The 10,000-nt window shown below is 60.1% G+C and overlaps 2 non-coding genes and 1 pseudogene across 2 annotated transcripts in view; all 3 read right to left on the bottom strand.

Moving 5' to 3' along the window:
- LOC145273179 (large subunit ribosomal RNA) overlaps window positions 1–1,973 on the bottom strand; it is a 5,739-nt gene extending 3,766 nt beyond the window's left edge. Inside the window, exon 1 of the ribosomal RNA XR_013866209.1 lies at window positions 1–1,973. This exon is cut by the window's left edge and continues 3,766 nt beyond it. This is a non-coding gene — a ribosomal RNA (large subunit ribosomal RNA).
- Window positions 1,974–2,567: 594 nt separating this feature from the next.
- Window positions 2,568–2,725, bottom strand: LOC145273257 (5.8S ribosomal RNA). Its single transcript, XR_013866280.1, has one exon. It is a non-coding gene; the product is annotated as a 5.8S ribosomal RNA (ribosomal RNA).
- Window positions 2,726–3,120: 395 nt separating this feature from the next.
- Window positions 3,121–5,487, bottom strand: LOC145273516 (small subunit ribosomal RNA; annotated as a pseudogene).
- Window positions 5,488–10,000: the final 4,513 nt, after the last annotated feature.

Below are 10,000 nucleotides of genomic sequence, written 5' to 3'. Positions count from 1 at the left end.
GGATCGCCATCTTTCGGGTCCCTGGTCGCTCGCTACGCCAGAGTCGGCCGAGTCGTACTCGGAAAAAGGGGAAACCGACCCGGGGGTGATGCGCCCGCGCGCAGCGCCTAAACTCGACGACAAAATAGGACTAGTTCAAGCCGCGGGATCTCACCGATGGGCGGAAGGAGGATATGGAAGCTGGCGCCCGGCAATTCCCCTTTTTGGATGATGCGCCGGTCCCCTCTCGGGGAGGAGGGAAAAACAACCGCACGTCAGCCACGAGCCTTCCCTCTCCTATCTCTCTCGGGAAGAGAGAAAAAAGGAAAAGTTGCGGGCACCGCAGCAGCGACGGCGGAAGGCCGAAAACGCCGCGCCGGCGGGATCAACGCCGCGCCGGCGGGATCGGGCACGGCTCGGAGGCGGGTGAGGCGAGGAGAAGACGACGGCACGAGACCGACGACACCCCCCGACGACCCCCGGACGACTTTGCCACGACACCTCTCCCGATCGACGCCCTCCTACACGCTCTCTCGCTTTCGCTTCGCCTTCGGGGTTAGTCAGAGGTGGCCCCTACGACTCGCGAACGGCCAGGACTCCTCGGTCCGTGTTTCAAGACGGGTCGGGTGGGTTGCCGATGCACGTCGCTGACCCGGGGTGGCGGGCGGCTCGAGTAAAAAAGCGTCGCCGAGCGACCTCTCCGGAAACGGAAACGGGCGCGGGCGGGGTTGCCCCCGACAAGAACCCGAAACGTCGGCGAGGTGCGTGACGGCGAGGCCGCGCCAGTCCTATCCCGCCTCTCATCGCGCACGCGCCCGAGACGGTGGGGCGCCTAAGGAGCGACACACAGAGTGCGTCGCCCGCACGCGACTTCCGGCGGGATCAAAACGGACCGGCTCGCCACGTGTAACGGATCGTGTCAGATTTCCTCCGTTCCCGGCAGAAAGGGGCAGTTACGTTCGCGGGCCCGACGGCCGGTGGCCCCCGACTTCACAAGGTGGGAAGACGGGGGTTTTCAGGGTGATGAAACGCCTGCCGCCTACGGAAAAAAACCCGCGTGTTCGACCTGCACGCCGGGAACGGGTCGCGACGACGGACCGGAGGGGAAGTGCGTCCGGTGCCGGCCGCGCGGAGGTCGCGCCGAAGCGCCCGCGCCATGATTACGCCGAGCGATGATGAAGGGGACGGGTGCAGCGGAGTCGCGCGCGGAGGGAGCAGGAGGAAAGAAGAAGCGGCGGCGACGGATGCGGCGGGTTAGGGCCCGGCGGCAGCAGCGATCGAGAGGACGAGTCCCCTCCGTCGCAGCCAACCGACGCAGCCACCTACCGACGCCGCGGTCGTCACCACGTTTCCCTTCCCGCTATCCACGCGGCCCGTCTCCTTCGTCGGCGACGCGGGCACAAAAGCTGGAACCGCGGGGAACGAGTCCCCCGCGGACACGACGAACGACGACCTGTGCCGCGACGGCCTCTCTTTCAAGAACACACATCGAGTTTGGGCTCGAGCCTAGGCAGCACCGGACTGAGTCCCCCCGCGATCGCGGTGAGCGGTCCCACCCGTTTACCCCTGGGCGGTTTCACGTTCTCTTGAACTCTCTCTCCAAAGTTCTTTTCAACTTTCCCTCACGGTACTTGTCGACTATCGGACTCGTCCCGGTATTTAGCCTTGGATGGAGCTTACCACCCGATTTGGGCTGCGTTCCCAAGCAACCCGACTCTCGGATCGAAGGCCGTCGCTCGCCGTCCGCACCGAATGGGCCTGGCACCCGCCGCGGGCGGCCCCGATCGAGGGAACTCCGAACTATGCGAGACGAAAACGAACGGCTGCCTTCGACCCATGCGCCACACGTCCCGAAGCCTTTTACTTGCGACGGGATTCGGCGTTGGGCTTCTCCCGGTTCACTCGCCGTTACTAAGGGAATCCCGGTTGGTTTCTTTTCCTCCGCTTAGCGATATGCTTAAGTTCAGCGGGTCGTCTCGTCCGAGCCGAGGGCGGCGGTTTTTAGTAGAGTGTGGTGTTTGGAGGAGAGGAATCTCGATCGGTACCCTCCGTGTGACGACGGCTGGCCGATATAGCGCCCGTCCGACCGAAAATGAAGAAGCCAACAATTAAAAAAAAGCCTGGGTCCTCCCCATCCGACGTTGCCTACGACGCGGCCACCTTTTTACGGTGCGACGGCCGTGCTCGTCGCGCTGCTCGAGGCGTCGCTGAGAGACACCTTCATGAGGCAGAGAGCGAGACGAGCAGGCGGCGCTTACGTCGGCAGTCGGTTAGGTCGGTGCTTTTTTTTTTGTTTTGTTCTCCCTTCGGCTGCTTTCGGACAGACTCCTCCTGCTCCTCCTCCACAGTGTTTCTTCACGCGGTCGAAAAGGGAAAAGACTCCGCGGTCTGCCAGCGGGAGACGAAGGAGGAGGCCGGAGAGGGTTTTAAAAAAAAAAAAGACATTGAAAGGAGTCAATTCTTTTTTTATTTTTCTTCCCCCTCGTCACTCGCTCCTGCGACGTCCCGGTTACCACCGTGCCGAGGACCGGGCGGGCACGGGGACGGCAAGATGTCGTTTCGTTAACGGAGAAAGACATGTAACGTTCCGCCTCTCGACCGGACGTGGCCCCGAGACAAGGGATCTCGGGGCCGCAATGTGCGTTCGAGGTGTCGATGTTCACTGAGTCCTGCAATTCGCATCAGTTCTCGCGGCTGGCCGCGCTCTTCATCGACGGACGAGCCGAGTGATCCCCCGTCCAGGGTTCAGCACTTGGGTTTTTTTATATTAGTTTTTGTTTATATAGATTTAGTAGTGTGCGAGGAGGTCTGTGCGAGGAGGCGTGACGGCATTGCAATGTCGCGAGTAGTTTGTTTTTAGCTAGCGGCGGTGGCACAGCGGCTGCAAAAAAACAAAAAACGATAAAGCGGCGACAAGGCAAAGAAGAAGCGGCCATCACTTGCGGTGGGCGAAAAAACAAACAGGTGGTAAGACGCGGAAGCAAGCAAGAAGAGCTGGGGCTTTAAAAACCTCCGCGTCACCACAAATCTATCTCTCGCTCCGCCTTTTATAGGTTTGTTTGCGCGCATTCGAGGCGTTGACGCCGACAGACAGAGGAGGTAGGCCGGAAAACAACAAACCAGTCTCGAACGGGAAAACGGTAATGATCCTTCCGCAGGTTCACCTACGGAAACCTTGTTACGACTTTTACTTCCTCTAAACGATCGGGTTCGGTCGTCTTCTCCAGGCATCGAACGCCGAGGCGTAGATGCACGAGTGTCGTGACGGACACGTCGCGCACTGCCCGGCGGCGTCGTCGGCCAGATCCGAGGACCTCACCGGACCGTTCGATCGGTAGTAGCGACGGGCGGTGTGTACAAAGGGCAGGGACGTGATCGACGCGGGCTGTTGACCCGCGCCTACCGGGAATTCCTCGTTCACGGGGTTGGTTACAGGCCCCGATCCCTATCACGGGAGGTGGTTCAGAGGTTTCCCAACCCTCTCGGGCCGGGGCGAAGTCCCCGCTGATACCTCCAGTGTAGCGCGCGTGCGGCCCCGGACATCTAAGGGCATCACAGACCTGTTATCGCTCCGCCTCGTGTGGCTTTCTGCCACCCGTCCCTCTAAGAAGTGCGTGAGAAAACCGACCCGGACCCGAGCGCCACGGAGGACGCCGAGCCCGCCGTAAAAATCACTGACATCGGCGCACTAGTTAGCAGGCCGGAGTCTCGTTCGTTATCGGAATCAACCAGACGGATCGCTCCACCAACTAAGAACGGCCATGCACCACCACCCACCGAATCGAGAAAGAGCTATCGATCTGTCAATCCTACCGGTGTCCGGACCGGGTGAGTTTTCCCGTGTTGAGTCAAATTAAGCCGCAGGCTCCACTCCTGGTGGTGCCCTTCCGTCAATTCCTTTAAGTTTCAGCTTTGCAACCATACTCCCCCCGGAACCGAACTCTGGTTTCCCGCAGGCTACCCGCCGGGTCATGGAAGCGAACGCCGGCGGATCGCCGGTCGGCATCGTTTACGGTCGGAACTACGACGGTATCTGATCGTCTTCGAACCTCCGACTTTCGCTCTTGATCGAGGAAAACGTGCTTGCCACACGCCATCGCTGCAGTTCGTCTTGCGACGATCCAAGAATTTCACCTCTAACGTCGCAATACGAGTGGCCCCGACCGCTCCCTTCGATCATTGCCTCGCCGTAGACGGAGACCGACAGACGTAGACGAGGCCCTCTTCCATCATTCCATGCTTATCGTATGCAAGCTTGAACAGCCCGCTCTGAGCACTCTAATTTTTTCAAAGTGAACGTACCGGCCGCCGCGGACACTCGGTTAAGAGCACCCTTGGAGGAGAGACCGCAACACGCGCGCAGACAAGACACGAAGCAGGGACTCGGAGCGGACCGGGGGGTTCAAAAAAAAAGAGGAACGCGCGGAAAGGGAGAGGGAGAGAAGCGCGGGGGTCAGAGTGCGGGGATGCGAATGAACGCACCCAAACACACACACGTAGCACCCCCCCGTTAGACTACTCCCGGAACCGAACCGACGACCACTTGTTTTTTTTTTTCCCGGATCCCGATCACGACCTCCTCGTCCACCTCGCCGGCAGGACCGCGTGGCGGGTATGCTAGCGGTTGACACCGGCGGAAAGGGCCGGGAATGCGAACGGACGACCAAAGTCAACGACGGACGATGGCGCCGCCGCCCCGGGGCCGCTTGCGCGACCACGAACCCGAGTTCGGACTACGAGCTTTTTAACCGCAACAACTTTAATATACGCTACCGGAGCTGGAATTACCGCGGCTGCTGGCACCAGACTTTGCCCTCCGGTTGGTCCTCGTTAACGGATTTGAAGTGTACTCATTCCGATCGCGGGGCCTCGACAGAGTCCCGCGTCGTTATTTTTCGTCACTACCTCCCCGTGCCGGGAGTGGGTAATTTGCGCGCCTGCTGCCTTCCTTGGATGTGGTAGCCGTTTCGCATGCTCCCTCTCCGGAATCGAACCCCGATTCCCCGTTACCCGTAGTAACCACGGTAGGCACTTAAACCGACCGTCGACAGTTGATAGGGCGGACCCTCGAGAGACCCGTCGCCGGGCGTGAAAGCTCGTGCGATCGACCAGTGAGTTATCCAGAGTCACCAAAGCGGAGCGCGCCGCCCTATGAGCCCCGCCACCGAACGGACCCGCGAGCGGGAACGCCGACGACGGGAGGACGGAATGACGCGCATCGGTCTCAGTCTAATATGTAGCGCCGCGACCCGGAACGGCCGACGCGGGTGCCAGCGCGCGAGGCGTGGCGACGACGGCGCGCCGACCGATCGCGGCCTGTGTCACATGTATTAGCTCTAGAATTGCCACAGTTATCCATCGCCTCCGAGGAGGAATACGGTCCCGAGGATTAGGTCCGGTTCCTGAGCCATTCGCGGTTTCGCCCGTTCTAATGCGTGGCGTGAACTTACACTTGCATGGCTTAAGCTTTGAGACAAGCATATGACTACTGGCAGGATCAACCAGGTATCGTTGGAATTTGGGACTTTGTTTCGACAGAACGACAGACCGACCGACCGACCGACCGACATAAGACAGACAACTACAACGACGGGGCACGTGTTTATTTATTTTTCGAGGGGGTTCGCCGTCAGTAGAAGCGCGCTGCCCGCGCTGATGGCCTCTTTTTTGTTTCTCCCCTGACTTGGACCGAGACCGAGACTCAAAGAACGAAAGCGACCAACGTCGACAACAACAACGACAACGGCACCCTTGACAGCGATACATACGACAAACGACAAGCAGCACGACGGCAGTGCACACGGACATCGAGGGTCAAGGTGCAGACTGAACTCGCCGAGGTCGTCGTCATCGTGGTCGCCATCGATTCCGTCTCGTCGTCGTCGTCGTCAACGTCCACGTCACAGCCGGCCGAGAAGAGAGAACAGACGACAGCGTCGACAACAACAACATCGACAACGGCACCCTTGACAGCGATACATACGACAAACGACAAACAGCACGACGGCAGTGCACACGGACATCGGAGGTCAAGGTGCAGACTGGAATCGTCGAGGTCGTCGTCATCGTGGTCGCCATCGATGCCGTCTCGTCGTCGTCGTCGTCGTCTTCGTCGTCGTCGTCGTCGTCATCAACGTACCAACCGACCGAGACGAGAGAGCAAGCAACAACGTCGACAACAACAACGACAACGGCACCCTTGACAGCGATACATACGACAAACGACAAACAGCACGACGGCAGTGCACACGGACATCGGAGGTCAAGGTGCAGACTGAACTCGTCGAGGTCGTCGTCATCGTGGTCGCCATCGATGCCGTCTCGTCGTCGTCGTCGTCTCCGTCGTCGTCGTCGTCGTCGCCAACGTCAACGTCAACATCACAGCCGTCATCGGGGAGGAGCTGGACCAGGGCAGCGGCGGCGTAAATTTTCCCGTCACCTTCGTCGTCGCCTTCGTCGACCGACCGACCGACCGGCGTCGTGTTCGTGCTCGGAAAACCGAGGAGAGACAACGTGCACATGGCGCGTTCTCGCAAGCGGCTCCTCGGTCCGATTTTTTTGGGCGGCTTTTTCGAGCTTTTTTTTTTTTCCTCACCCTTTCGTCCGTGCGACGGCGAACGTTAGGGGAAAAAAAAAAAAAAAAAAACGACAACAACGCGGCGGACCGGGCGAACAACATCGTCGACACACACGACATTGACGACCGGTCCCCCTTTTCACAATCGCATCGAGATAAAAACGAACGAGTCCGATTCGAGCACCGAGTCGCGAGCGGGAGGACTGTCGGTGCAAGTATCGATCACTGACGTGAGCGCTTCGCCGGACAGAGGATGGCTCATCCGGCAGCCGTGCAAATCGACGGTATGGGAAGAACGAACAAGAAGAGCAACGACTTGATCGGCGGCTTGGGAACTGCGGACGGTGAAAACGGGTTAATCGACTGCGACCACGACTGCTCGATCGATCTTCTTTGGCGCTAACAAAGGTGGAGGTGGCGCAAGAAGGGACTAGCGCTATCACCGTCCACGTATCAGAAGATGCGGCGGCAGACGTCGACGCTTATGCGTTGTCGGACGAGAAGTCGCTGCAGCACGTGTACCGCGAGCGGGACGTCCAAGGTTTTGCCAGACGGAAAGAAATCGGGTGTCAGCGAACGTTCACACGGCTGTGAGATCGGACGCTGACAGGAGTAGGAGGCGGCAGGCAGGCGGCGGTTACGGCGGCGGCGCCTGCTGCTGCTCATCCTCCTGTTTGCTGCGGCGACTTCCAGGACGGGAGAGCATCGAACAACGTACGTATGGTTACAAGGGGATCAGGATCTACATAGTGCATCCCCCGCGGCTATTTTTGTTTGTTTGTTCGCTCGTTCGTTAATTCGTTCGTTCGTTCGTTCGTTCGTTACAATGTACGTTTTTCCGTTCGACGGCGGCAGAGAGCGGCGGCGTTTCTCCCTAATCCGGAGGATTTATCGGTCGCACAGCGATGGGTCGTTCGGCCGATCATCGAAAGATTCGCAGGTAGTGGTTGAATGGCAGAACGGCAGCAACAACAGCGGCGGCTGAGAGCGGCGAACGCTGAGGCGGAAGCAGAAGCTGCAGCAAACGTATCGGCTAAACATGGTGGACATAGATATGGCTGACGACGCGGGTACCACGACGACTATGGAACCAGGAAAAGGAGCCGTTAGTTGTTCCAACATATCGTTCGACACGTCGAGCAGCCCTAGGTCCACGGAGAAGCACACACACGTACCACGTATTATAACCTAACGACGATGAGCGGGCGCACGGTTGGCAGGAACGAAGGCGGCGGATCAAAACAAGTTGGAGCGCGGCGACAGCGATAACGGTGACAGCCCTAGGCGGCGGAGATGCCACTTTCTGACGCCTTTGCGACAAGCCCGTAGAGACGTTCCGGACCACCACGAGGCAAAGAGTCGCTGCTCCGACGAACCGACACACCAAAGTGTGCTTCCTACCGAACATGTTTTATAAAACTTTCAAACTGGAAAACCCCAGAAATGGTGTTGGTATTCGTCCAGACCCACCTCCGACACCTGAAAATGGTGGTCAAAAAAAACGTCGATTATACGAAGCGACATTTCTGGTCGGCGATTTTCCAGTTTTACGCCTACTGCCACATGGGGATGTCGGTAGGCGTCGCAAAGTGCCTTCTCGACGCCTAGGCACACCAGGACTTTGTCATTTTTTTCCCCCTCGACATTCCTGGTCCGGTCTATTCCGATTTTACACCTACCGCCATGTGGGGGTGGCAGTAGGCGTCGAAAAGTGCCTTCTCGACCGCTAGCGACACCACTACTTTATCGAGCTCTGGAGGCCCGCACACCGACCCGGGGGCCGCGGAGTCGACCCCGGGGGCCTCCTGGCGTCGCCGCCGCTCACTTGGACGCCTTCCGCAACCTGTGGTCCCGCTCGGGGCCGCCGGGAGCCTCGCCGACCTGACCGGTGTCGGTAGGCGTCTGGAAGCGCCCGGCCGACCTGGACGAGGTCCCCCTGGCCCCCGGGGGACACCCCTTAGTTGGATGGGGGTGCTGTCCCGGGCACACATGCAACCCGCGGCCGCCTACCGACAGCCCCCTTCGCTCGATCGCTACTCCTTTCCAACATATGTCGGAGAAGCCGGGCGGTTGTGAAACCCCAGAAATGGTGTTGGTATTCGTCCAGACCCACCTCCGACACCTGAAAATGGTGGTCAAAAAAAACGTCGATTATACGAAGCGACATTTCTGGTCGGCGATTTTCCAGTTTTGCGCCTACCGCCATGTGGGGGTGGCAGTAGGCGTCGAAAAGTGCCTTCTCGACCGCTAGCGACACCACTACTTTATCGAGCTCTGGAGGCCCGCACACCGACCCGGGGGCCGCGGAGTCGACCCCGGGGGCCTCCTGGCGTCGCCGCCGCTCACTTGGACGCCTTCCGCAACCTGTGGTCCCGCTCGGGGCCGCCGGGAGCCTCGCCGACCTGACCGGTGTCGGTAGGCGTCTGGAAGCGCCCGGCCGACCTGGACGAGGTCCCCCTGGCCCCCGGGGGACACCCCTTAGTTGGATGGGGGTGCTGTCCCGGGCACACATGCAACCCGCGGCCGCCTACCGACAGCCCCCTTCGCTCGATCGCTACTCCTTTCCAACATATGTCGGAGAAGCCGGGCGGTTGTGAAACCCCAGAAATGGTGTTGGTATTCGTCCAGACCCACCTCCGACACCTGAAAATGGTGGTCAAAAAAAACGTCGATTATACGAAGCGACATTTCTGGTCGGCGATTTTCCAGTTTTGCGCCTACCGCCATGTGGGGGGTGGCAGTATGCGGGCGTCGAAAAGTGCCTTCTCGACCGCTAGCGACACCACTACTTTATCGAGCTCTGGAGGCCCGCACACCGACCCGGGGGCCGCGGAGTCGACCCCGGGGGCCTCCTGGCGTCGCCGCCGCTCACTTGGACGCCTTCCGCAACCTGTGGTCCCGCTCGGGGCCGCCGGGAGCCTCGCCGACCTGACCGGTGTCGGTAGGCGTCTGGAAGCGCCCGGCCGACCTGGACGAGGTCCCCCTGGCCCCCGGGGGACACCCCTTAGTTGGATGGGGGTGCTGTCCCGGGCACACATGCAACCCGCGGCCGCCTACCGACAGCCCCCTTCGCTCGATCGCTACTCCTTTCCAACATATGTCGGAGAAGCCGGGCGGTTGTGAAACCCCAGAAATGGTGTTGGTATTCGTCCAGACCCACCTCCGACACCTGAAAATGGTGGTCAAAAAAAACGTCGATTATACGAAGCGACATTTCTGGTCGGCGATTTTCCAGTTTTGCGCCTACCGCCATGTGGGGGTGGCAGTAGGCGTCGAAAAGTGCCTTCTCGACCGCTAGCGACACCACTACTTTATCGAGCTCTGGAGGCCCGCACACCGACCCGGGGGCCGCGGAGTCGACCCCGGGGGCCTCCTGGCGTCGCCGCCGCTCACTTGGACGCCTTCCGCAACCTGTGGTCCCGCTCGGGGCCGCCGGGAGCCTCG

Source organism: Euprymna scolopes, unplaced genomic scaffold, assembly GCF_053919585.1.
Source record: "Euprymna scolopes isolate OS-2025 unplaced genomic scaffold, ASM5391958v1 sca1, whole genome shotgun sequence".
In the NCBI taxonomy this organism is placed as follows: domain Eukaryota; kingdom Metazoa; phylum Mollusca; class Cephalopoda; order Sepiida; family Sepiolidae; genus Euprymna; species Euprymna scolopes.
The sequence above is the reverse complement of the archived record's forward strand: the minus strand, read 5'-3'. Positions and strand labels throughout refer to the sequence as shown.